The sequence below is a fragment of the Arabidopsis thaliana genome, chromosome 3 (genome assembly GCF_000001735.4).
Source record: "Arabidopsis thaliana chromosome 3, partial sequence".
In the NCBI taxonomy this organism is placed as follows: domain Eukaryota; kingdom Viridiplantae; phylum Streptophyta; class Magnoliopsida; order Brassicales; family Brassicaceae; genus Arabidopsis; species Arabidopsis thaliana.
The window spans coordinates 12,451,693-12,478,838 of record NC_003074.8 but is presented as its reverse complement, the minus strand read 5'-3'; the positions used below and the strand labels follow the sequence as shown (position 1 = coordinate 12,478,838).

At 34.0% G+C, this 27,146-nt stretch overlaps 1 long non-coding RNA gene, 1 other non-coding gene and 3 pseudogenes across 5 annotated transcripts; 4 read left to right on the top strand and 1 right to left on the bottom strand.

Annotated features, from left to right (window-relative positions):
* Positions 1–948: 948 nt before the first annotated feature.
* On the top strand, positions 949–2,689 carry AT3G30800 (annotated as a pseudogene; the record flags this gene model as incomplete). The annotated part of the gene is made up of 1 exon: positions 949–2,689.
* A 4,286-nt stretch (positions 2,690–6,975) lies between these two features.
* AT3G30790 lies at positions 6,976–10,897 on the top strand (annotated as a pseudogene; the record flags this gene model as incomplete). Its single annotated transcript has 1 exon — positions 6,976–10,897.
* A 3,170-nt stretch (positions 10,898–14,067) lies between these two features.
* Positions 14,068–16,260, top strand: AT3G30780 (annotated as a pseudogene; the record flags this gene model as incomplete). The annotated part of the gene is made up of 1 exon: positions 14,068–16,260.
* Positions 16,261–19,654: 3,394 nt separating this feature from the next.
* AT3G00620 lies at positions 19,655–20,279 on the bottom strand. Its single transcript, NR_143840.1, has one exon. It is a non-coding gene; the product is annotated as an uncharacterized misc_RNA (transcript).
* Positions 19,715–20,061, top strand: AT3G06095. Its single transcript, NR_141226.1, has one exon. It is a non-coding gene; the product is annotated as an other RNA (long non-coding RNA).
* Positions 20,280–27,146: the final 6,867 nt, after the last annotated feature.

Here is a 27,146-nt window from a genome sequence, read left to right as displayed (position 1 = left end):
AATTCACCCAAAACACATTCACCACACCTACATATCATCACACAAAACAAATCACACAACCCAATCGCTCAGATAAGCTCATGGTCACGCACTCACCTTAACAAATTGATTCTAATAGCAATTAAACCCAGGAGAGACTCTCCTTGCGTCTGAAACAGTCCAGAAACGTTCTACAACAAGTCCACAACCAAAAGCAACCTTGAAGCAAAGTGGACAGGAAAAACCAGAAACAAGCAGTCTCAAAGACGAAACCCTAAAATACAAAATAACCGTTAACTATTCAATCGCTCCAATGAAATCCTAGATGCAGACGTCACAAAGCTGCCCACAAAATCTCGTGACGATCGGAAAACAGACAAGACCACGATCTCAGTTTCAATCTCCGCTGGTCCTAATTCGCGTCTGAGAAAACGTGTCTCACGAAACTGCGAATAACTCAACCAATTTTAATCCAAATCCAATTCTGTAAACTGTAGAATAACGATAAAGGACTTGGGAATAACGCTACCAAATTTCGTTACCTTTTACCACGATTTGATATGACGAAACTGATTTCTCCCAAACCCTAACGATTCTGCTCCTTCTCCTTTTCTCTCTTTTTCTCCTTTATAAAACGAAAAGTGGCTAACTAAAGCCCTAATTTCGAGTTTCCTTCTTTTATAGGCACACTCTAGGATTTCCAATTAACCCAACCAATTAAACCGGATGATTTAAAAATAAACCCTAACCGATTTTCTGGTTCACGGGCGTTACAGAAATCGAACACAACCTAAAGGATCAATTTATGAGCAATACATTGCTGATGAGTGTGTTACGTTTTGCTCTATGTATCTTGATGATGTAGAAACAAGATTTAATCGTATTGGGAGAGTGGATGATCACTCTGTGGTGGAGCATGATTTAGGTCTGAATCACAAATTCCACAAAGTTTTCCTTTTCTTGGGAGACATGTTGCATGTTGGTGCTTCCAGATTGGATACACTTAGTCCTATAGAGAGGCAGCAAGCACACAAATACATTCTAGTTGAATGTTCATTCTTAGATGACTATCGCAAGTAAGTTTTCTATTTTAGGCTGACAGTTTTTGATTGACTGTGGTCATTTATAATGGTAATATTTGTCTCCCTTTGAAAATGTGTAGCGTATTTAAGAGTGAATTAAGCAGATCACAATTACGACGTTGAAAAAGAGGACATATGATAGATATAGATCGACATGTGCATATCCATTTTAGTCAATGGATTAAGCAAAAGGTAGAAAAGAACAGCCTCGATGGCATTTTTGCTGATATTCATTGCCTTGCACCTAGTCCATCTAGTAAGGTTATAAAGTTTTCAGCTTATAATATCAGTGGCTTCAAATTCAGAATTATAGAAAGGGACCACGACCTGAAAACTCAGAATAGTGGAATTTTTGTCCTAGAGAGGAGTTTCCTTGGTCATGCTGGTTCTACAGACGATTTTCATCAAAGATTTTAGCAAAATCCCCAGACCATTGACAGCTCTACTCTACAAGGAAGTCCAGTTCGAGTTTAAACAAGATTGTCATGATGGCTTCCAGCAGATAAAACAAGCCTTGATCAGCGCACCGATAGTTCAACCACCATACTGGGATTTGCCTTTCGAAGAAATGTGTGATGCGAGTGATTTTGCAGTTGGAGCTGTTCTACGGCAGAGGAAGGATAAGAAAGTCCACGACATCTATTATGCCAGTAGGACACTTGATTACGCTCAGATGAACTATGCAACAGTAGAGAAAGAGTTGTTAGTTGTAGTGTTCGCTTTCGAGAAGTTCAGATCTTGTCTTGTTGGATCTAAAGTGATTGTCCATACAAACCATGCAGCCCTGAAGTATCTGATGAAAAAAAAAAGATGCTAAGCCAAGACTTTTGAGATGGATTTTACTTCTTCAAGAATTTGACATCGAGGTACGAGATAAGAAAGGAGTTGAAAATGGTGTAACGGATCACTTGTCACGTATTAGAATTAAAGATGATGTTCCCATTAATGATTCCTTGCCTGAGGAAAACATTTGCATGATAGATACAGCTGAGGACCATGACTGCAAAATTGTTGTGTTGCATAATCGAGCTACAGTGTCGATCGACACTCCACCTATGTCGATCGACATTCACTATAAAGAAAAGGATGCTACTCGGTATTGCTCGATGGTGTCGACCGACACCACTCAAGATGTCGATTGACACCCTCCTAATCTGACAAGAAATTGGTTACCGACTGAAAACAGTGCCGCCACAACAATCGAAAAGGACTACCCATGGTATGCTGACATAGTCAATTACCTAGCTGCAGATGTGGAACTAGATGATTTCACAGATTACAACAAGAAGAGATTTCTGCGAGAGATTAGGCGATACTATTGGGATGAAACTTACCTATATAAGCATTGTTCTGATGGAGTTTATAGGAGGTGTATTACTACAACAGAGGTACATGATATACTATCGTATTGTCACAGCTCCAGCTACGGTGGTCAATTTGCTACTTTCAAGACAGTCTCTAAGTTCCTTCAAGCAGGTTTCTGGTGGCCTACAATGTTTCGGGATGCTCACAAATTCATTATTGAAATGCGATTCTTGTTAGAGAAGGGGAAGATCAGCAAGCGTAATGAGATGCCTCATAAATTTATTCTCGAAGTTGAAGTTTTTGATTATTGTCGTCTTTATTAGATAGTTATTTTATTGAGTCAAACTTTTGTCTGAAATTATGACCTTTCTCTCGAGTTTATTTCCTGGATTTTCTTAAGTACTATAGATTCGATTCAGTCCGACTAATGGAAAATCCAGAAAGCAAACCAACATAATTAAGGACATCCAATCCCAATATAATCCACAAAGGCTAGAGCTAATCTCACTTCTCTTCCTTTTACCTCATCAAAACGGTTAGTGTTCGTTGGAGTTGACTCCTTGTTCATACCTGATAAATTGATCAATGTGATATAAAACAAAAAGTATTATTCTCCCTAGATAAAATAATAATAATAATAATAAATACAAGACTGATATGATTTTAGGTAGTGTATAGGGATGTTTCCCATGACCCCATTATTGTACATTACTTGCAATGATCAATTACAAAGTTTGAAAATGCCGAGGGTGTCAATCGAGTATGCGAGTTCCCCTTTGTTTACTCTTAAAAAATAATAAGTTTAGGGAAGAGAAAGAATACCAAAAAAACAAAAAATGGTCAATTTATAATGGTATAGTAGAGGAATGAGTCTAGAGGGTTCCTGGATATTAGCTTGATTGATGAGACCCAGCGAAGAGAGTCTAATGGATGTAGTTGTGAGATTTGGTATGGAATCTAGGATGTTGTGTGAGCTAGCGGAGAACTTCATGGTGGTTAGGACTTGATTAGAACTGTTTAGTACATGGAATTGGTTTGTATGATCATGGTAATAAGCTAGAGAGATTGGGAGTTTTTATGTTTTCAAACCTCTTCCACAGATTCAGTTTTATGTTTTGCTTGAGGGCAAGCAAAGGCTAAGTCTGGGGGAGTTGATATATCATGGTTTTAACTGATTTCTAACATGATTTTAGAATAGTTTTTGGAGTCTTCAAGTCTTTTTCGTATGTTTTGAGTCATTACAAGTGCAATTATACATTTGAGAGCTATGAAGCATAATAAGGAACTTTGGAAGCTTTTCAGCAATGAAGATTATCAGAGACGTTTTTCACGCGATAGTGTTGATCCACACTTCACCTATGTCGATCGACACCCTTATTCGGCAAAGGGAATTTTCACGTTTCATCCAGTCTTTCAGAAGTCCCTGAAGTTTTCTTTATTTGCAAAATAGACCATGCACGTTTTAGTAACCCATATACATAATTTTATGGTCATTGTTTAGACCTAAGCTTGTTTTTATTAAGAGATACATTTTTGGAGAGAAGAATCCACTCCATGCAGAGAGGATTCTGAACTCCTTTCTACTCTTCTTCATATTATAATTCAATGAAATTTATTCAGATTATGATTTGTAGGATTCTTTAATCATATTCTAATGTAATCTATTTCATGAATCTTTTGTGTTTGATAGTGAATGAGCTAGTTACATAGGGTTATATATATTAATAGGATGCTTGGACAACCGTCACTTATTCGAGAATCTTCAATACGTAGATTTCCATGGACATGCTCAGTGTCTCAATTTAAGATCAGGATCTCACGGAACAAGTTTTCTCAGTGAAACTCTTAGTTTAAAAGAAGAAAATGAGGTGAACCCATCTCTTGATTTTGATTTTGTCTTCTATTTAATCATCAAGATACTAAAAGTGTTTTTTTTTAATCTCTCCAACATTTGAGATGCTATTAAGGTTCATATTCTCTTCGTTTGTCATCTGGTGGATCTGACCTGATATGTGAGGGTTTATTCTCTCATCCTAATGAGATTTGGGACCTTGCTTCAAGCCCTTTTGATCAACGCATTTTCTCCACCGTCGTCTCCGCTGGTAAATTCTCTTCGCTTGATTTGATTAGTTGCAAGAATTTGGAGCTCTGGTCTATGTACTGATTTATAGCGTGAGTGTTTCAAAAACACAAAATGGTTTTATCCGTGAATCATTTGGAGCAACGATTTGCCAAATTCCTGAGTTATATGGTCAATAGAATTCTCAACAATTGGAGAGGAGCGTGTTGCTTCTCTTGATGCACATGTTGGTAAGATTAATTGGTGACTTTATGATCAAACGTTTACAGCAGTCTATTGCTAACAATGATATAAGAGTGTTAAGAACTTATTTTCTTCTTGTCTTCATTCTCCTTTTACAAGTGTTAAGAGTGTTAATACAATTATATTAAAGACAAATATACGAACAAATTACTACTGTAGATGTGGAGAAAAGAGTGATAGAGATTGCTTGTTAAATAAATAAAAAGACACAAAAATTGGTAACCGAGTTCACGGCCTCAACCGGTACGTCTAGGGGGAGATCTCTTGCTCCCAAAGCTTCACTATATCAAAGGAATTACAAACACACCACTAACTTGTGATGTTGTCTTTTGGTTTTTACATATTTGCACTCAAGAAGAACAAAGATTTAAGAACAACAAATAGAAAGAAGAAAGCTTGCTTAGGAAGCTCTTTTTTATCTCTCTTCTCTAGAACACTCTTTAGATTCTTTTCTCACCTACCTCCACCATACGTCGTACGTTGTAATGCATATATAGGTGACGTAAATGGGCTACAAACTTTTTGCCCACACTTTTGTTCTTCTTCACCTTGCCAATTTTGTTGACCCATTAAAGCCCAATGCTTGTGTTATGTCAAACCCAAATAACAGTAGGAAAAATATGATTGGTGAACAGTAGTAATTCTACCAATTTCACAACTAATATCAAAATAAAATATTCTGACATATTTTTTCAAAACGCTGGACACATTATACAAATTGTGGGGAAAAATCAATATTAATTACGATTTTGATATATCTACACCAAAAAAACAAAAATTCACAATTAATTAAATATATAAGTTCTGTGAAGTCCAGAATTGTACGCATAATGATATACAATTACGTAAAATATATTACAATTATGCAAGGGAGTAAAAAGACACAAAAATATTAATAAGTAACAGCATATAGACCCAACGGCTATAATGCTACACATTACACATAAATCCAACAAATAATAATGACAATTAAAAGCTCTTCAATTATATAATCAAATAACAGTAATGTTAAACCTTAACAATGTCACTATATAAATAACAAAAACACACATGCAGAAAACCATAATTACATCAACAAAAATATCAAAATGGAATATATACAATACGCAATGCGCTATGAAGCAAGTCCAACATCAACCCATCCACCCAACGAGCTCCATCTGGATTTATGAAGACCCCATCGACAAGAAAACAACATCAGCTACAGAATCTCATTCTCCCACGACCAAATACTTCAACCAAATAATAACATTTCAGAGAACTTACCAACTTCTATCTTACCTTCCATGACATTGACGAAGCAACATCATGTACTTTGATCAACAATTTGACAAATTTTATAGAAGCAGCTCTTCTCTCATTTGGAATAGGCAATCCACAACCACTCAAAGTCATTTTTATAATCGAAGATAACAATCCAAATGCAACGACAAGACTTGATGTGGAAGTCACTATACAACACCTATCAATTTTACAAAGGCAAACCACAAAAGAAGAAAAAGCTGAATGCTCAATCTGTCTTGAAGAGCTACATGGTCTTCAAAACATTAACACTATCTTGCAATCACATATTTCACCATGAATGTATTTCAACTTGGTTACGTCATAGAACTACATGTCCTAATTGTAGAATCCAAATAGTATAACCTTCATATTATTTTCTTATTATTCATGATTAATAAAATAATAATGCTCTTTTATCAATCATGCTTTTGTTGATTCGAACATTTGTAAAGGGTTTACTAAAACACAATATTTATATATATAAACAAATACCACATACCAAAATAATAATAAAAAATAATATATTTATTAAAAATAGAAAAAACAAAAAAAAAACCACCATTTCACATAAAACATCATAAAAATAAAAAAATAACATAATTACATTTTAAAGACAATAAAACACTATATTAATTAAAGAAGCAAGAAGAACACAACCATATACCAAATTAAACAATAAAAATATACATGTGCAACAACAATAAAGTTATATAAAATATATATATTTTTTCCAAAAGTTTAAAAACAAAAACAAACCAAACCCGCCCAACGGGCGGGCCTTTACCTAGTATATGATGTATTGTTCCTACTATTGAGATATTTGATTTCATTGGGTTATTGTTCTTCATTTTATCACTACAAGAAAACAGGCGATTTGCGAGGGAAATTTGCGGTGGAAAATCTCCCTCGCAATTTGCTACGGATTTGCGAGTGTATTGCGAGAGAAGAAGACAACCTCGCTAATCCCTCGCAAAATTTGCGACGAACAAATCCCTCGCAAATATGCGAGACGTTTGCGAGGAATCTGCGTGGAAAGCGTCATTCCTCGCAAACTCGTCGCAAATTTGCGAGGGATTTACGGCTAACCAGCCTCCCTCGCAAATTGCGACGAGTTTGCGAGGAATGATTATTCTGTCGCAACTTTGGCCACGGAGTAGCGAGTCTTGGCGGGTTAGGTGAGCACGTTTCAAATTATCTTACCAGTCTGGTTGGTAGGTGGGATTCCCTCGCAAATTTCTAGCAAAATCCTAGCAAATCCCTCGCAAATGCCTTGCAAGTCCCTCGCAATGTTTTTTGGGACATCTATAAATAGCCAATGTAATGTCTAAGAAATCATAACTCAAATCACAACATTTACTTACAAAAAAAAAAAAAAAAAAATCAAAAAAAGAACTTATTACAAAAATAAGAATGTCTTGGGGCGGAGAGCATGAGATTTACATATTACGAAGTTGGATGTATAATCATAGAGATCAAACGACCGGAAGGTGACGAGAGAGTATTACGACGGACTGCGCGGTTTCATGTATCAAGCGATAAACGAACCATTTGCTCGTGAGAACGGTACAATATTCTGTCCATGTCGTAAGTGTCTCAATGAGAAATATTTGGAATTTAATGTAGTGAAGAAGCATCTTTATAATAGAGGATTTATGCCAAACTACTATGTATGGTTACGTTATGGAGATGGTTGTTGAGATAGCGCAGGAACTAGTAATACAAATTATGGTGTCGAGCAACCTAGTAATTTTAATAATGATGCGAATTATGGTCAGGAAGTACCTGATCAATTTGGTTATGGGCATAACCAGGAAAATAGATTTCATGATATGGTTACGGATGCATTTCATGAAACTATTGCTTCATTTCCTGAAAATATTAGTGAAGAACCCAACGTAGATGCTCAACATTTTTACGATATGTTAGATGCTGCAAATCAACCACTTTACGAGGGATGTAGAGAAGGACATTCTAAGTTATCTTTGGCATCTATGATGATGACTATTAAAGCTGATAATAACTTAAGTGAAAACTGTATGGATTCATGGGCAGAATTAATTAAGGAATATTTGCCACCGGATAATATATCGGCTGAGAGTTATTTTGAAATACAGAAGTTGGTTTTGAGTCTTGGATTACCATCAGAAATGATTGATGTATGCATTGACTATTGCATGATTTTCTGGGGAGATGATGTAAATCTGCAGGAATGTCGGTTTTGCGGGAAGCCGAGATACCAGACTACAAGCGGAAGGACGCGAGTGCCATATAAACGAATGTGGTACTTGCCAATAACTGATAGATTGAAACGCTTATATCAATCAGAAAGAACTGCGGCAAAAATGAGATGGCATGCTCAACATACAACTGCAGACGGAGAAATAAAGCACCCATCAGATACAAAGGCGTGGAAACACTTTCAAACGGTATATCCTGACTTTGCTAGCGAGTGTAGGAATGTGTATCTTGGCTTATGCACAGATGGATTTAGTCCATTCGTTTTGTCTGGGCGACAATATTCTCTTTGGCATATTATCTTGACCCCATACAATCTTCCTCCAGATATGTATATGCAAAGCGAATTTTTGTTCTTAAGTATTTTAGTACCTGGGCCAAAGCATCCGAAACGAGCGCTTGATGTCTTCTTGCAACCGCTGATTCATGAACTCAAAAAGTTGTGGTATGAAGGTGTTCATACGTTTGATTACTCGAGCAAACAAAATTTCAATATGCGGGCAGTGCTAATGTGGACGATTAGTGACTTCCCGGCATATGGAATGTTATCGGGGTGGACAACGCATGGAAGATTATCTTGTCCCTACTGTATGGGTCGTACAGATGCGTTTCAACTAAAGAAAGGTAGAAAACCATGTTGGTTTGATTATCACCGTCGGTTTCTTCCCCTACATCATCCGTATCGGCGTAACAAAAAACTTTTTAGGAAGAATAAAATAGTTCGTCTTCCTCCGCCATCTTATGTTTCTGGAACTGATTTGTTTAAACAGATCGATTATTATGGTGCTCAGGAAACCTGCAAACGTGGGGGTAATTGGCTCACCACGGCGAATATGCCTGACGAATATGGAAGCACTCACAATTGGCACAAACAAAGTATCTTTTGGCAACTCCCATATTGGAAGGATCTATTCTTGCGGCATTGCCTTGACGTGATGCACATCGAGAAAAACTTTTTCGATAATATCATGAATACGCTTTTGAATGTGCAGGGCAAAACAAAAGATAGTTTGAAATCAAGGTTGGACTTGGAGGAAATATGTAGCAGACCTGAGTTGCATGTTACACGAGATGGGAAATTACCGGTTTCAAAATTCCGCTTGTCTAATGAAGCAAAGAAGGCGTTGTTCGAGTGGGTTGTTGCTGAAGTGAAGTTCCCAGATGGATATGTGTCAAAATTTTCAAGATGCGTAGAGCAAGGCCAAAAGTTTTCTGGTATGAAAAGTCATGATTGCCACGTATTCATGCAACGATTATTGCCATTTGTATTAGTAGAGTTGCTACCGACAAATATTCATGAGGCAATTGCAGGTAATATATATATATATATATTTATTATATATATATATATATATATACTATATGTTTTTTTACTCAATTATTACTTGGTCATTATTAACTTACATTAATTAAATACATAATAGGCATCGGAGTATTTTTCAAGGACCTATGTACAAGAACACTGACAACATATACCATAGAACAATTAGACAAGAATATCCCAGTGTTGCTCTGTAACTTGGAGAAATTATTTCTCCCTGTCTTTTTTGACGTGATGGAACATTTGCCAATTCATCTTCTACATGAAGTTGCTCTTGGTGGGCCAGTACAATTCAGATGGATGTATCTTTTTGAGCAATTCATGAAATCTCTTAAAGGAAAGGCAAAAAATCTTGCTAGAGTTGAGGGGTCGATAGTCGCAGGAAGTTTAACCGAGGAAACGTCTCACTTCACGTCGTATTACTTTAGTCCAAGCGTTAGAACCAAAAAGACTCGTCCTCGACGCTATGATGATGGAGGTGTTGCACCTACATATAACGTTCCCGATGTTACAGATACCTTTGCCCAAATAGGTAGACTCGCAGGGAAGTTGAAAGAAGTTTGGTGGGACGACCATGCGCTTTCTCGAGCAGCTCACAATTACATACTCTGAAATGTTGATTACATTCAAAAATTTGAAAGGTATAAAGCAACCTAGTTTTATTCATAATTTTTATAGTTAATAATTAGTGTGAAATTAATTAAGGAAGCTAATTAAGCAGCTACGTTGTAATTTGTAGGTTATTTGATTCACAAATCCGTGAAGCATGTCCTGAATTAGAAGAAAAAGAGTATGAAACTTACAAAGATCGTGATTTTGCTGGATGGTTAAAATACTATGTAAGTATAATAATATTTCGAATATTCGATTACTTATTTACTTTAAAAAAATGATAAACTTAATATTTTCTATGTGTAGGTTACGAACGGATGTGGAAACGAACCATTACAACTTTGGTTGCATGAGCTCGTTCAAGAACCAAGATCTAAGATCACAACAGCTTCGATGTACTTCACTCGCGGCTATACTTTCCATACATATCCATATGGAAGTCGAAGGGCAACTGCAAATTATGGAATCCATGTCGAAGGTGAAACTGAGTTTTATGGGATTATACAGCAAATTCTAGAAGTCGAATATCCAGGACTTTTGAATTTGAAATGCGTCATTTTCAAGTGTGATTGGTTTGATCCGGTGATCGATCGTGGGGTACGGAAAAATAACTTAGGCGTGGTCGATGTCAATGCAAACAAGACTTATTCCAAGTTCGAACCATTTATCCTAGCATCACAAGCAAGACAAGTAAGCTTTCTATCTTACCCGCGTGTAAGGTCACAGCGTGAAGTGTGGTTATCCTTATTAAAGTGAATCCCAGGGGCCGTATAGTCGGTTTAGTTGATGATGTTGTGATGCAACAAGAAAGCATTAGAGAAGTTTCCATTCCAGACATAACAACAGAAGATGTTATCCACATTGACCTACAAAATAGAGAGTTAGAAGACATCATCACATACGGTTCCGAAGAAGAAAAACAAGAAGACGAATTCGGCGAATCTGATGAAAACGTTGAGTCAGAAAATAATTATAATGATTCAGAAAATGAATCAGAATAAATGTTGTATTTTATATTGTCTACTTTCATTATTTTAACCAAGTATAATAAATAAATTCAGAATTTTTTTTTAATAATATTGAAAGTTATAATTATATAATTTTAAAGTTTATTATTATAATTTTGCATTGTGTTGTTCTTATAATTTTAAAGTTGAAAAATTCTTTCTAGTGCCCTTTTCACACTACCCCTTTTTAATTCTACCCTTTTCTATTTACCATTTTTATTTATACCCTCTTTAAATTTTTAATGACCATTTTACCCCTATTTGTAAATTGATTTAGGTTAACAAAATGAAATATTAATATTTTTCGCCTAAAATATTCCAAAATAAAATTTCCCGACAAAATTTTCCCGCCAAAAAATTTCGGAAAAAACTTCCCGTCAAAAGTTTTCGAAAAAAAGTTTTTTGCCAAATTTTTTTTTTAAAATATTTTTCCCGCCGAAAAAATTTCCCGCCAAATTTTATTTACGAAACCATTTTTCCTGTAAAAAATTTCTTTTTGGCGGGAAATAGATTTACAAGAGATTTTAAAAGGGTTTTAAAAGATTTACAAGAGATTTTAAAAGGGTTTAAAAGATTTACAAGGGATTTTAAAGGGTTTTAAAAGATTTACAAGAGTTTTTTAAAGATTTTTAAAGGGTTTAAAAATGTTTTAAAAGATTTACAAGGGATTTTTAAAGGGTTTTAAAAGATGTACAAGAGTTTTTAAAATATTTTAAAAGAATTTATAAGAAAAACCTTTAAAAACTCTTGTAAATGTTTTTAAAACCTTTTGTAAAGGTTCACAAGAGATTTAAAATGGTTCAAAAAGAGTTATAAATGTTTTAAATACTTACAATTCTTTTTCTAAGAGTTAAAAAATGCTTGTAAAGACTTTATAAGAGTTTTAAAATGATTTACAAATGTTTAAAATCCATTGTAAATCATTCTTTGACACTTACTTATGCTTTAAAAACAATTGTAAATCATGTTAACCCCTTTTAAAATCCCTTGTAAATCATTCAATGTCACTTACTTATGCTTTAAAACGATTGTAAACAATACAAACACTTTTAAAATCCCTTGTAAATCATTCTATGTCACTTACTTATGCTTTAAAAACGATTGTAAATCATGTTTTACCCTTTTATAAGCTTTTAAAATCCCTTGTAAATCATTCCAATGCTACTTACTTATGCTTAAAAAAACATTGTAAACCAGGCTAACTCTTTTTAAAAAACCTTGTAAATCATTATATGCCACTTCCTTATGCTTTAAAAACGATTGTAAATCATGTTTTACCCTTTTATAAGCTTTTAAAATCCCTTGTAAATCATTCATTGCCACTTACTTATGCTTAAAAAACGATTGTAAACCATGCTAACCCTTTTTAAATCCCTTGTAAATCATTCTATGCCACTTACTTATGCTTTAAAAACGATTGTGAATCATGTTTTACCCTTTTATAAGCTTTTAAAATCCCTTGTAAATCATTCAATGTCACTTACTTATGCTTAAAAAACAATTGTAAATCTTGTAAAACTATTGTAAAAAGTTTTGAAATGATTTACGAAGGTTTAAAAAGGGGTTTTAAAGTATTTACCTATGTTTTTAAACACTTTATAAAGATTTTAAAAGGTTTTAAAATGATTTACAAGGCTTTTTAGCAACTACCAAAGCTTTTAAAAAACTTTACAAGGTTTTTTAAAAGAGTTTTTAAAAATTTACAAGGATTTTTAAAAGCATTTTTTTGGCTGGGAAAAAAATTTTACAAGAAAAAATTTTGGCGGGAATTTTTTTTTTTGGCGGGAATTTTTTTTTGGCGGGAAAAAAAGTTTGGCGGAAATTTTTTTTTTGGCGGAAAAAATAAATTTTGGCGCCAAAAACTGAAAGTTTCCAATTACATGTTCTTATTAGATGAGGGTAATTTGGTCATTATGTTCAAGGGAAGGGATATTTTTAAAAATGAACAATATAAAAGGGTATTGTTGCATAAGGGTAGTAAAAAAAGGTAATTTCTTATAATTTTATAATTTTATTTTTATTTTTTACCATGTCCCTCGCAAACCCCTAGCAATTTGCGAGGGATTTACGACGGATACACGCAACTTCCTCGCAAGCGTGTAACCTTACAGCTTGGCGTGGGATTTACTACGGCCCCACGCAAGTCCCTCGCAATTTGCGGGGGATTTACTAGGGACCTCGCAACCTCCTCGCAAACTTATCTGAAAACCCTAATCGAATCTCTGTGTAACCCTAAAACTTTGCGAGGAATTTACTACGGTCCCTCGCAAGTCCCTCGCAAAATTGAAGCGATTTTATTGGTTATTTAGTTGGTTCCTCGCAAAGCCCTAGCAACTTTGCGAGGGATTTGCGAGGCGATTTAAGTTTATATATAAAATGCGAGCGAGTTTGAGCGAAGCTCAAACCCAGCCGTCTCTCATCCAAACCCTAATTTTCTTTCTTCTTCGCCTATTCTCTCTCGATCCGACGACTGCCGAAGCTACTCGCCGCCGGCTCGAACTTCTTCAGCGACTCATTGCCGTCGTGTCTACATCTTCTTCGCCGCCGTCTGGAGCTTCTCATCCACGCTTGTTCTTCGTCGCCGCCGTCTGGAGCTTCTTCATCGACGCGTGTTCATCCTCTCTTCCGTGTCTACCTGTTCGTCGCCGCCGTCTGGAACCCAAAGGTAATGTTTCAAACCCTAGAGTGTATCTTCATTCTATAATAAGGGTTTTCGTTTTGATTTTTGTGTTGATCTTTCAAACCCTAGAGTTGAATCGGGTTTAATCTGTCTTATTCGAGTTTCTATTTGTAGATCTAATTAGGGTTTCTTGTTTCCGGTTGATTTTCATTGTAGATCTGTTTAGGGTTTGCTTGTATTCGTTAATTTTCGTTGTATTTCGAATTCTCCTTTACTAATGTTCTCTTTTTTTTTGCAAGATGTCATTCACTAGCAATGATTATTCCCAGTTTCGGTCTCAGCAACAAAATCAACGTCGTTCTCCTAGTGAAGGAAACGGTTCAGCCACTCAGGGTAATCTCCAAACCCCAATCAATTCCAACAATCAAGCAAATGGTGCTTCTCCTCCGCTTGTCAATCAATCTCCTCGCGGTTCTGCCAATCAATCTCCTCCCGGTTTTGCCAATCACACTACTCCACTAGCTGCTCGGCTCAATGACCTGACTATAGAAGAGTTGCTTGCTAGCCCTGGTCGTGCAGGGTTGCCTAAATTAGACCCCAATCGACCTCCTGGTACTCTCTGGTAAGCCACTAGGCTCTGTTCTCTTCACTATTACTTGATTGTTTAGTTTTGTCTGTCTGATGGAGTCTTGATTTGTAGGTTTGACGATGACACCTCAGTTGCAGCCACTGTCCGGAGCATTTTTGAAAAAGATTTCAAAGAGCCTCATGCAAATGGGTCACAGACATCAGAAGCAGTGGTCGATAGATGGTTTGAAACATTTGCTGTAAGTGAAATAATTTTGTGTTTTGTTTGGTACAACTTTTGGTCTTGTCTATTTCTAATGTGTCTTGTCTTTGTTTTGTAGCAAGTATATAACTGGGACCCTGCAATAAACCAGAGAGTTAGATTGGAGTTTGAGGCAAAGATGAAGGATAGGATGTCTGATCAAGTTGGTCGTTGGAAGGGAAAGTGGAAGGAGAAGGGAAATGAGGCAAAACCGCGGTGGATAGATCCAGAAGTTTGGAAAGGTCTGGTTAGCTTTTGGATGGATCCGAAGTCGGAAAGAAAGAGTCTCAACAGTAGGAATGTAAGGTATCATGATCCGGAAGGCCTCGGGATACATAAACACCGGTCTGGACAGACCTCATACAAAGCCAGAGCCCGCAAACGTGTAAGTTAATTAAATTTCATACTTTAAAAAGCTTGTATTTCAAACAATTGACCTATATGTTTATGTGTTTCAGTGTGAGATGACAGGAGAAAGTACTCCAGATTTTCTCCTCCTCTTAGATGAAACACATAGGAAACCTGATGGGAGTTTCATCGATAGAAAGTCGGAGGAAATCTATAAGGAAGTGTCCTCGAATATTCAAGAGGAAGAGTCACTTCTGTGTTCAGGCGACACTACAGAGAGCACGGGTTCAGGCGGGTTATCTGTTCAGGCAAAGAACAAGATCTATGCACAGGTATCTTATCTCTTTCAACCCAATATAGAAGACAGCTTTTTTTGTTGCTTTGGATTGGTCTATTTTAGCTTGAATTGGATTGGTCTGTTTTAGCTTGAATTCGATTGGTCTATTTTAGCTTGAATTGGATTGGTCTGTTGTGGCTTGAATTGGATTGGTCTGTTTTAGCTTGAATTGGATTGGTCTGTTGTGGCTTGAATTGGATTTGTCTGTTTTATCTTGAATTGGATTGGTCTGTTGTGGCTTGAATTGGATTGGTCTGTTTTAGCTTGAATTGGATTGGTCTGTTTTAGCTTGAATTGGATTGGTCTGTTGTGGCTTGAATTGAATTTGTATGTTGTGGCTTGCATTGTGTCATTGTGATTCAAACTGAATTGAATATGTTGTGTTTTTGGTTTGCAAATTGGCAGTGTGTGTAAACGGATATGATTATGTTGTGAAACTGAATTGAATATGTTGTGTATTTGTGTTTTTGGCCTGATTCAGTTGTGTTGTTGGTCTGAATAATATCATTGTATTTTCGGCCTAAGAGTTTTGCATTATGTCTATATGTTTCGACTTTGCTTTGATCATGTTTGCTTGTTTTGGTTATGAGTTTGTGACAGGTTGCTCCTAAGAAGAAAGACAGGATTTATGGGGCTGGTTCATTGCAGCATGAGGCGTCTTCAGCTCATGCCGGTCCGGTGCTTCCTCGAGATGATCCGGTTGTGCTTTCCTAGAAGTTGCCTGCTGCTGAAGCCCTCATTGCAAACCAGGCTGAGAAGATCACCAGTTTTGACGCATACTTTGATTACCTTGCCGAAAAGGATCTGGAGTTTGCTGCCTTGTTTCGAGCCAGATCCTCTTCAAGAACTGAACCAGTCAGCTCCAATCCACCTGATGCGCCTAATGCCACAGCTGCTGGGATCGGATCTGAGGCTGTCGAACCTAAGGCTGTTGTAGCTAACCCAAACACTGGGTCATCTCCATCTGAGGCCTTCTAACATCCTGTATTCAGTTTCTTTTTCACTCATCAAAACTTGAATCTTTTTTTGGTTTGTTATGTAAAATTATTTGTTGGCTTGTTTTCTGTACTTGAAACCTAAAATTTCAGCTTTTGAATATGAGTTTAAGGTTTCTTAATTAGTATTCAACTTCAAAGTTTAGTATAAAGATCCAATTAAGATAATCATTAAATATTGTTAAGTAGAACAGTAATCTCTATATTCAACAGTAATCATGCTTAAAATCCATCGCAAACTTTGCTACGGATTTGCGACTACAGAGAGAAGCCACGCAAATCCATTGCAAAGTTTGCGAGGCATTAGCGGGACAAAAAAATTGCGACTACTTTGCTACTGACGTATTCCCTCACAACTTGCGAGGAAAGAGCGAGGCTTCTGTTGCAGCTAATTTGCTACCGAGTACGTCCCTCGCAAATTGCGTGTGCTTCGCGAGTCAGGTCGTCCGCCGCAACTAGCGAGAAATTTGCGAGACCCATAATTTGCCGTGAATTTGCTACAGATTACTTCCCTCGCAAATTGCGTGTGTTTTGCGAGGTAATTTGTTCCTCGCAAAATTTGCGAGGGACTTGCTACGAATTTGATTTTGCGACGCGCGTTTTGCGAGGAACTAAAATTCGTCGCAATTCCCTCGTTAACTGCTCTTTGCGAGGGACTAGCGACGGTTTCTTCCCTCGCAACTGGCGTATTTTCTTGTAGTGTATATTTACAGTTTTAGTTAAGACAAAAATTTAAAGACAAAATGTAACTGAAATTCAGACAAAAATATAAATGGGTTCAGACAAAAACATAACTAAAATTCGACAAAGTAAATGGGTTCAGACAAAATTTAAGGCCCATTAAAGAATTATGGCCCATATTGATTTATGACTTTAAACTTAAAGTCAGTTTCTCAAGTGAAGCTAAAAAACTTAGAGTCATCACTTTAGAGAACTTTGATGTGGGTCAAATTACCCTAAACTACTCTCTCAAATAAAGAGGTCAGTTGTGCCACTTAGGGATCCAATTCGCAAAGCTCTTTTGTTCATACAATAGACATAAGTATCGAGATCAAGCTAAACAATAAGTAGGAAAATAAAATGAAAGCAAAACAAGCAAATAGCAGATTGTGAGGATGTACAATCAGATAATAAAAACGTTAGGCTTAGGGTATTCTCAGGAAACAAATGATTAGTAGATCTAATAATTGCTAGGATATTATCAAACCGTTCTTGAACTCAAATCACCACTACAGAATAACCGAGCGTTGGCTTCGCATTATTCACTTTGTCTAAAACTAAAGACTCTCAGCGTTGGCTTCACAAATCGCTAATTCTAAACATGCATGCTAAACGAGTTTGATAAGTTCACCTAAGTAAATAGACCGATTCTTATTACACATCTATAAACCCGGCTTATCAAATAGTAGATCTCGTAATAGATGCCTTTTTGAGTACTACCTATTATTTACGATCAAGTTCTAGTTAGTTATTCTAAAACTAACATTAAGAACAACAAAAATGAAGAGTCCTACAGATATTCTAAAAGGTGGGCGATCTACTAAATCATTTATAACCCTAATGAGAAACCCTAACCCTAACAAGCATACTACTCAGACATGATCATTGAATAACAAGACATGTTTGAATAAGAAAGCATAAACAAAAGCAAAAGAAAAAAAGAGTTAGAAAAGATCTTTGATGAAACTCTGAAAACATGGATTTCCAATGTATGAATTGCTTAGTCTCCAAAATATCAAAAGCTAGAATAAAGGTTGATATAAAACTTCACAGGTCTAAACAATGACCTAATATATATATATATATTCTAAAATGTACATGGACTAATAAAGTGAATAGGGAAATGTTTTGGGGCAAATTTTCAATTCTTCAAACTCTAAACTGTCTTAGACTTTGTTGGGCCACAACTGGTGTCGATAGACACTAAGAGTGTGTCAATCGACACTCTCGACTTGATGTGGAATTGAATTCGTTCTTTAGCTTAATTCTTCAGGTTTTACTCCAAAATGTCTCCTTATCTCCATTTTTGTCCTAATCCATTAAATACTTGAAAAAACTGTAAAAAGACTCTAAACAAATTCTAGAAAAAAAAAAAGTAAAAATAAGGATGTATCTAAATCATAGGTAAAACAGTAAAAATAGAAATATATCAAACTTGAAAAATAACTTTAGATCCCTTGATTTTGGTAGTGCGACAGAAAACATTTCTACATCCGCCACTACATAGGCTGCATTTAACCCATTAATTAGTCTGGGCCTTCAAGTGCGGATTAAGTTAATTATTTTTCTATTTTGAATCAATTATGTGACTGAGGGGCAACGTATATTCGTATTATTTCATTGTATTTGTAATTTTTTTAATGTGTATTAATTAATTTTTTACTATACGTTGTTATTGGTATAGGGTAAAAATAAATTGGAAATCTCTGTAAGAAGAAAAAATAAATAAACATTATATATATATGGGAGTGATATAATCTAAATTCATGAGAATCTTGATTTAATTCACAATGATATCCTCGTCGTAAGTAGAGAAAACTTGCATATAGGTCTATAAAGTCCTCACAAGTTGCACCACTCATTCTCCACTAAAACATTTTAGTTGACCTATGACATAAACAAACACTTTTTTTATTTTTCGATATAATTAGTCGGCCTTTCTTTTTAGATTATTATCGATTTTTTGTCTTTTTCATCAAAATCTTTTGAAATTGCTATTTTTACTAAAAACTTACAAATTTTACCATTTTATAACACTTAAAGATATACATATTTAAGTTTTTTTAATAAAAATACGTATTTTATACCGAAAACTTTAAACATAAGAAAAACTACAACCGACTAAACTCAAACATAACGAATAAGATATATGTTAAATAATATTTCTGTAATCTGGAAAAAAAAAAAAAAAAAAAATCTGCAAACTATTCAAAAATGGCAAATCTATAATTGATTTTTTTTTTTAATTAGGGCGATTATTTTCTCTCTGTTTTGCTTGTTCACAGATATTGATGTTACGATGTTTTGTATTAACATAATGTTAAATATTTTAATATAATTTTAAGTACAACTATAGATATATGCTTGTCAAAAGTGATATTCTAGATACAACAATAGATATATGCTTGTCAAAAGTAATATTCTAGATTTAAAAAATATGCATATGTTAAACCATCAACAGTTATATATGTAAGGGGTGACTTAGAGTTCGTCTTTCATACATATTTTAATTTGATTACATAATGGTTTTTGTATAAATGATCGATTTTTTTTTTTTGTCGGCCAACATTTTGATTCATAGAGCCCAAAGGGCAAAGTACATAAGGGTGAAAGCCCAAGAGGATTACAACAAACGGTCCAATCTAAATCATAACTAAACAAAGAAAGATAATTGCAATTTGCACATATGATTTAGCATAGACACGTGGAGAAGATGTGTTCTTCCAAAGACCACGCGTCAGGTCTTCATGCACTACTGTCGAAATTCGTCAGACACCGCCAAAAATTTCGATTAGCCGCCGCCGATCAGCAAAGTAGCGGTGAGAATCCTCTTCCCTTATGCTGATCTCCAATCCAATGTAAAAAGACCCGAAATCTTTTGGATTTGATCAATTAAAACTGGTTCAAAATTTGTCAAGGAATCACCAACTCCATGGAAGCTCCACCACCGACTGCACCCAAATTGATGTAGTCTAAGATCCTTATTTGCTCTTGCGTCTTGAGCAAAGGAAAGTGACGAAGATTTTACTCCACAAGTAATTGGAGACATCGGAAAAACTTAGAAGAAAACAGAGAAATCGATGGATAGGACAAAGATGGAAAGGAGATCTAATCTCGCCTACAAACGAGAGAGAACCGGAATTAGCCGGAGACAAAAGTCCGACAAGTATGCCATAATTTATTTACACCATAAAGGTGAAGATGAGATCTAAACTCTGTCTCCCTGTAATCTAATGATTAGAGAAGGGAGAAGAGAATAGAAAGCTCGCCGAACAAAACCCACGGGGAAGAGAAAAAATTTCTCTCTCTAGAGGATGAGAGAGAACCCTGTTAATGAACACTGTATAAATGATCGATTAATCTGAAAAACTATCCCAAAACAGTTTCACCAAATTTTCTATACCAAAGCTTTTTTTTAAAAGGTTATATACTTAGAATCCTAGCCTCTCTGTTATGTGTGGCTATTTATCGTATGAACTTATACCATATGTTTGACTCTAACTTAAGTAATAAAAGTAGACAACCAGTAAACAATTCATGTGAGTTTACGGCGTTTCCTCATATAGAATTTCGTACACACAAGTATTATAAGTAAATCGAAAGTGTACGTATATTGGTGAATTTTGAACTTATTTGTAAAAACTGAAATTGCTATATGGAATGCATACATACGCACATAAATTAATATGGGAAAATATCAAAAAAATCGCCAACTTTAGAAAATGGGACGAAAAAATTATCAACTCCTGAAATGTCGTTTTAATCATATACTTTTGATTGACTTTTCCAGGAAATAACAAGTTTTGTTGACCAGACCAAATTATTCATCGCGTTAAAACGATATTCACGGGGTTAACAATCCGTTAACGGACACCGTCTAACCAAAACCATTTCGTCTCTTTAATAAAGAAACGAGCCTCTGAACCCCCAAATTGATTTTAGAATCTCAATCCCTAAGTTGATTTTGATTCTGGGATCTCAACCACTTCAGGTGGATTACGAATGTTTGCACTATTATCGTAGCCTGCCATAACCATTAGTCTACGCGACCGACGAGGATTCCAGTTTCCTCCCCGCGTCTTCGTCATCGGGATCAATTGACAAGTGATTGAGAGAATTTGAAAATTTTCAATTTTAGAATTAGGGATTATAATCGATTTGGGGATTGAGCTTTTGTCTCTAAAACAACAAAGACATTTTGTCTTGTTTTGGCTCGTTTTGTTTTTGACGAAACGAAGTCGTTTCGGTTAAACAGTGCGCGTTAACGGATTGTTAATCCCGTAAACATCGTTCTAGCGGAAACTTAACACGATGACTAATTTGGCCCGATCAACAAAACTTTACTTATTTGGAGAAATTAACCAAAAGTATGTGATTAAAACGACATTTTAAGAGTTGGTGATTTTTTCGTCCTATTTTTGAAAGTTAGCATTTTTTTTGACATTTTCCCATATTAATATATGTGTTAGTTTAATAATTTGCTAACTTTTTCTCTCTATTTCAAACATTGTTGGCATCGACTCATTGTTGACTCATCACGATTGAATTAATTTGGCAGCTCATGGGACTGTCGTTTTCATCTTACTAAAACCTTTGGCATGTGGGTTTTGAAAGGACGACAACTTGCTTTTGCTTAGAAAGGACTCAACTTGTTGCATTCACTAATCAGTATTCTATATAAAGTATTATATAAGTTCATTCGAAGCCCCACTAAAATATTACACAACAGGATATATTAGTAAAAATTGGTTTCGCAAAAAAACATGAATACATCTAGCTGTAAAAACCTAATAATGTACATGCTATATTAGTTTTGTGTGGTGAATTTCTGGATTTGTCTTTTTCTATTAGTGCTACATATTTGTTATATATGTGTTTTATTTGTTTTTAGTTACGTTTTTAGTTATCTATAGACGGACGAGGTGAAGCTAAAGGAAAATCATTATAATGATTAGGTGAATAAGACACAAAACTAAATTGTAAACAGTTACAGTACCATAGGTCCATCATACTGACAAATATTCGGGTTATTTGTTTATTTAGCTACCCAAACAACTTTAACTCAACTATGAAGAAAATATATATCAGATCATTATATAGATTAGCAGTACTTTATATAAAACAGAAAAAGATATGTACAATCTGTTGTAGTTTTGTAGAATTAATAGCTTTAAAAACATGCTTAATTATTGTTTAGAATTTGATTTTGACGTTTTTAGCATAGTTTTAAGCACGAGGGCGAAGAGTAACGCGGTAGTAGTACTTTAATAATTTATGGGAGATCTACTTTTGTTATCTTTCATCTGATTTATTTGTCACTTGCGTAATCGTGTTGTTATCTTTGTTAGAAATTTCGGATGAAATCGACTGAAAATTTTAAAATATAAAAAATAGAAAATAAACAAAATTAAGATTAAAATATTATTTTTCTAGAATTTTTCTTTTATATTAAATTAGATTATTCAATTATACAGGTATCCAATCCAGATTAGTTAAATTTTTGAATAAGAATAATAAATTATTTGTTCAACTTATTTTAACGGGTAAAAAAGGGAGTACACAAATTACTCGTTTGGATAATTAATATTTTCAAATTTTCATAAATTATCTACCAATATTTCAAAACTTATTTAAACACTTAGTGAGAAACTGAGAATATTTTTAACAAAAAAAAAAGAGAAACTGATAATATAATCTTTCGGGAAAAATGTCGTTTAATAGCCCAACTTTTAAATTGTGGCTATTTTATACCCCAACTTTACATGCGGCCATTTTAAACATGAAGATATCGTTGACCAACCGTTTAAACTATAAACATTCGTTGATCAGACAAAAAAACTAACCGTTAACAGTCGTTAACTGATTATCTAACGTCTGTTAACATCTCCGTTAGCCACCTTTAAACGCCGTCGTTTTTATCTTTTAAAAAGAAATGACGATTATAGGATTCGAACTGTTCACCTTCAATTGCTCCCTGTACTTGTCAATACCAAATAAGCTAGACTGTTTAATGATTACTATCCAAAAACACGTAATTATATATTATGCCATTAGATACATCAGATCCGCTAAGAGCAATAACAGAACATATACATATGGTGTAGGTGCGAGAACGAAGGTGCATGTGAGACGACGAAGAACTGTGCTATTTGTGTTACTGATTTCATATGAATTGACGACTCTATCAATGGTGTTCATAAGAACAGGTTGCGAGGAATTGAATTTAACAAATTCAAAATCTTTTCAATCAACCAAAAATGATATGATTAATACTATAAAATAAATCATCTGAGAGAGAACCCAGATTTCGTAGATTAAAGATGTAGGTTAAAGATGAAGAAGAAAGCTTTTAAAACTATATAATTATATTTGTTTCGTAAGGTTACCTATCAAATACAATAGGTGAGATGGTTAAGTAAGGGTCTTGTTCTTGTCGCAGGTTGTGGGTTCGAATCCTACGTTCGTCAATCAATTTTAAAAGATGAAAACGACATCGTTTAAAGGTGGCTAACGGAGATGTTAACAGACGTTAGATAATCAGTTAACGACTGTTAACGGTTAGTTTTTTTGGTCTGGTCAACGAATGTTTATAGTTTAAACAGTTGGTCAACGATATCTTCATGTTTAAAATGGCCGCATGTAAAGTTGAGGTATAAAATGGCCACAATTTGAAAGTTGAAGTATTAAACGACATTTTTCCATAATCTTTCACACCATCTTACATATAAGTCAGCACTGAAACACGAGGTTTTTTTGGTTTTAAAAAGTTTATTCGTCCTTGCCTTGCCTTTTAGCAGATAAAACTCTTATTTTGACAAGTTACACTAGAAACCATTTTTTTTTTAAGCTTGGTGTAAATAAAACTCATTTTTCTTTTGGTTTTAAAGCTTCTTAGAGCATGCATATAGTTGATACTTTATGAGTATCATTAATAATTTTTTAGTATTAATTTTAATATTTATTTATTGTTTAATTTTTTTTATAATATTGATAATAAATATGTTTTCAGTGGCGAGAGATATTGGTATCATTAAAAATAAAATTATTTGCAAAATGAAAAAATAAATATAGAAAAACATAAAATTACAAAATTACTGCAAAATTATATCGTATAATTACAAAAAAGCCGTAAAATTACTCACTCGCAGAAAATATAGTTAGTTAGCTAAAACAGTAGAAAGACTATCAGATAGAAGAATGAATTTATTATTATTTTTTTGCTTTCGGGAATGAACGCGTTTCAAAGACGAATCATGAGTCTCTAGATCACTTGATACTGGATATCAAAAGAATCACTGCACTGATACAGTATCAGACAAAATATATTATCTGATCTATTAAAAATTTATTTACGACTCTTGATACTTTAAATGTATCACCTATATACATAATCTTATATTTATGACTAATTTCATATTTTTTTACTAATTTGAGTTTTAAAATGTATTTAGAAGACATTATTCTTTTGTGTTTATTTTTTTAATATATTTTATTTACCAGTTGCACGATAAACCAATTCGTAAAACTAATTAAAAAATATGATTCTATTTGTTATATACGAGTATACGACGCGTATAACTCAGTAGGTTAATGTCGATAATGCAATCTGATTTACATCAAACTTATTTTTCTTGAAATTAATTTTCGTTACCACTTAGTCTAATAAAATAATAATTTTATCCAAAAAAATACAATCTAATTTAATTTTGTTGACATTATTGTATTTTTGACATTATAAAAACCGCTAGTATAAAAAATAAAAAATAAAAAGATTAAGAAACAAAAAATGAATATTGCATGCGTAGTTGGGTTGGACCAATAAAAATGGCGGCTACAGCTGGAAACTCTCGTGTCTAATGTACACCTACTCTCTTTACTCCCTCACGTGACCTCTCACCCTCTCCTTCCCTCAATTTAACGGCTCAAATCACATCATTATAAATAAATACTTTGTTTCTTTAGTTTTTCCAAAACTTGGTGACATTGCCTTTTTGGGAGGACGAATTGGTCCCACTCGTATTTTTTTTATATTTGTTGTTGTTGTAAAGATCTGCTTTTTTCAAAGATTCTCTTTTGTATTTTTTCTAAAAGGTGCGACATCAAATTCATGTTAAACATTTTTGTAAGTTATCTTTAGCTTTGGTTGGTTCCTCTTCATTACTGTGTCAAGTGGTATGGGTTGGAAGAATGATGACATAATTTAATGAATATGGCAATCATAATTGAGTAACGAAGTTTTTTAAACTAATACAGTGTCAAATTTTGTTATCCAAACATTCCATATATTCAAATATTGTTATCAAAATTATTCCAAAATATCAGTAAAAAGTTTACTACAAACAAAAAAATAATTCTTAAGACCTGAGAATTTAAATTTTTTAGGTTTAGGTTAACTATTTTAGATTTAAAATATAAAGGGTAATTTAAGTGGTATTTTTAAAAATCAAAACTTGAATGTGATATTTTTTGAGAATTACCCTTGATTAAATAGATAATTTAAATGTTAAGATAGTTAGAATATATTTTTGTAATTGATGCGGTAAATAAATTAATGATTGTAGAATAATATATTTTCTATTAATGATGTGAAAAATAAACTTATAATTCTTTCTTTAAACAAAATTTTATTATCATCTTATTTAATTTTTTATTTAAACAAAATTTTATTATCATCCAAATCATATAATCAAGTAAAGACGTGATTTGAAATAACTGTTCGACGGATACAAACATCTAAACCTACAAACATCACCGCTAATAAGAATTACTCTATCATAGCACCGTCGACGTGATCAGAGTTAGTGAATCTGGTCACAAACTAACGCCAAAAACCAAAACATAGAGCTTTTTTTACTAAATATGTCAGATTTAGAAAACTACGACATTATTTCAACTCCCTGACCTAACTTCAGACTCGATGAAGAAAATGTCAAATCAAGATAGTGGAAACAACCGTTTGCGCAACCCAACTATCCAAAACTAGTTTTAGAACCGACATGAACCATTGTTAATCTATTCACTTACATTGAGGTTCACCCTCAACTGGTATCATCGATCACCTTCAATTAGTGTCCTCGACCATTGTATTAGTGAAGGAACTTCTCAAAACAACTGTAAAATTTACCGCTAAGCTGCATCAAGATTCAGATCCTCTAGCTTTCATTACTATTGTAGAAAAAAATAATATTGACTACCGATTTGTCGACGATTCAACTTGCACTAAAGACTAAACAGTGATAAAGAAAAAAAATATAAAAAACATACTTAGATCTGGTTTTGTGTCTTTAAAAAAAAATTAAAATTTTATTAAAAGAAAAAATAATTCGTTCAATTTTTGACTTCTCAAATCAATTTTTACTTATTTATGATTTTACAAATACCAAATCTAGCCATTTACCACATCTATTTTTAATTTAGTTGTGATAAGTATAATATCAAGAAGATTATAATTATAATTCTCATAGTTATAAAATATACACACATCATTTACAAATAATGACATATAGAACATAATTTTTTTTTTACTTATTTGTAGTTTTACTATTGCGTTATGTTTACAAATAAATGTCAAACATAAACAATCTAATAGAAATACACTCTTAATTTAATTAGAGTAAGAGATCAACAAAAATATAGAATTTTCTTTATATCGAAGTGCTACGACCTTATATATATAGAAAAAAAGCATAGGTGAATCTCTAAATTGAGATTGTGCTGTAGTAAACATATTAAGTTTTTAGTTTTTTTAAGAAATGAATCTTTTTGTTGATTAATTCAAACTAGTAGTCATTAAGATTCCGGAGATTCCAATTTAGAAAAGTCAAAGATTCAAAGAACAAGTCCAGGTCCACATGTTGAATCCGATTCATCATCCACTCATCCTTCATATCTTCCTCCACCGTCTCCGCCCAAAAAAACAATAACAATAAAAAATCCTAAAAAACATATTTGATTTTGAAAAAACTTTATCATATATTATATTAATTAAATAGTTATCCGATGACTCATCCTATGGTCAGGGCCTTGCTGTCTCTGACGTCCTTAATTATCATTATTTTTAAATTTGTCTCTCTCAGAAAATTACGCCACAATCTTCCTCTTTCCCTTTTCCGAAAACAGCTAATATTTGTGGACCTAAACTAAATAACG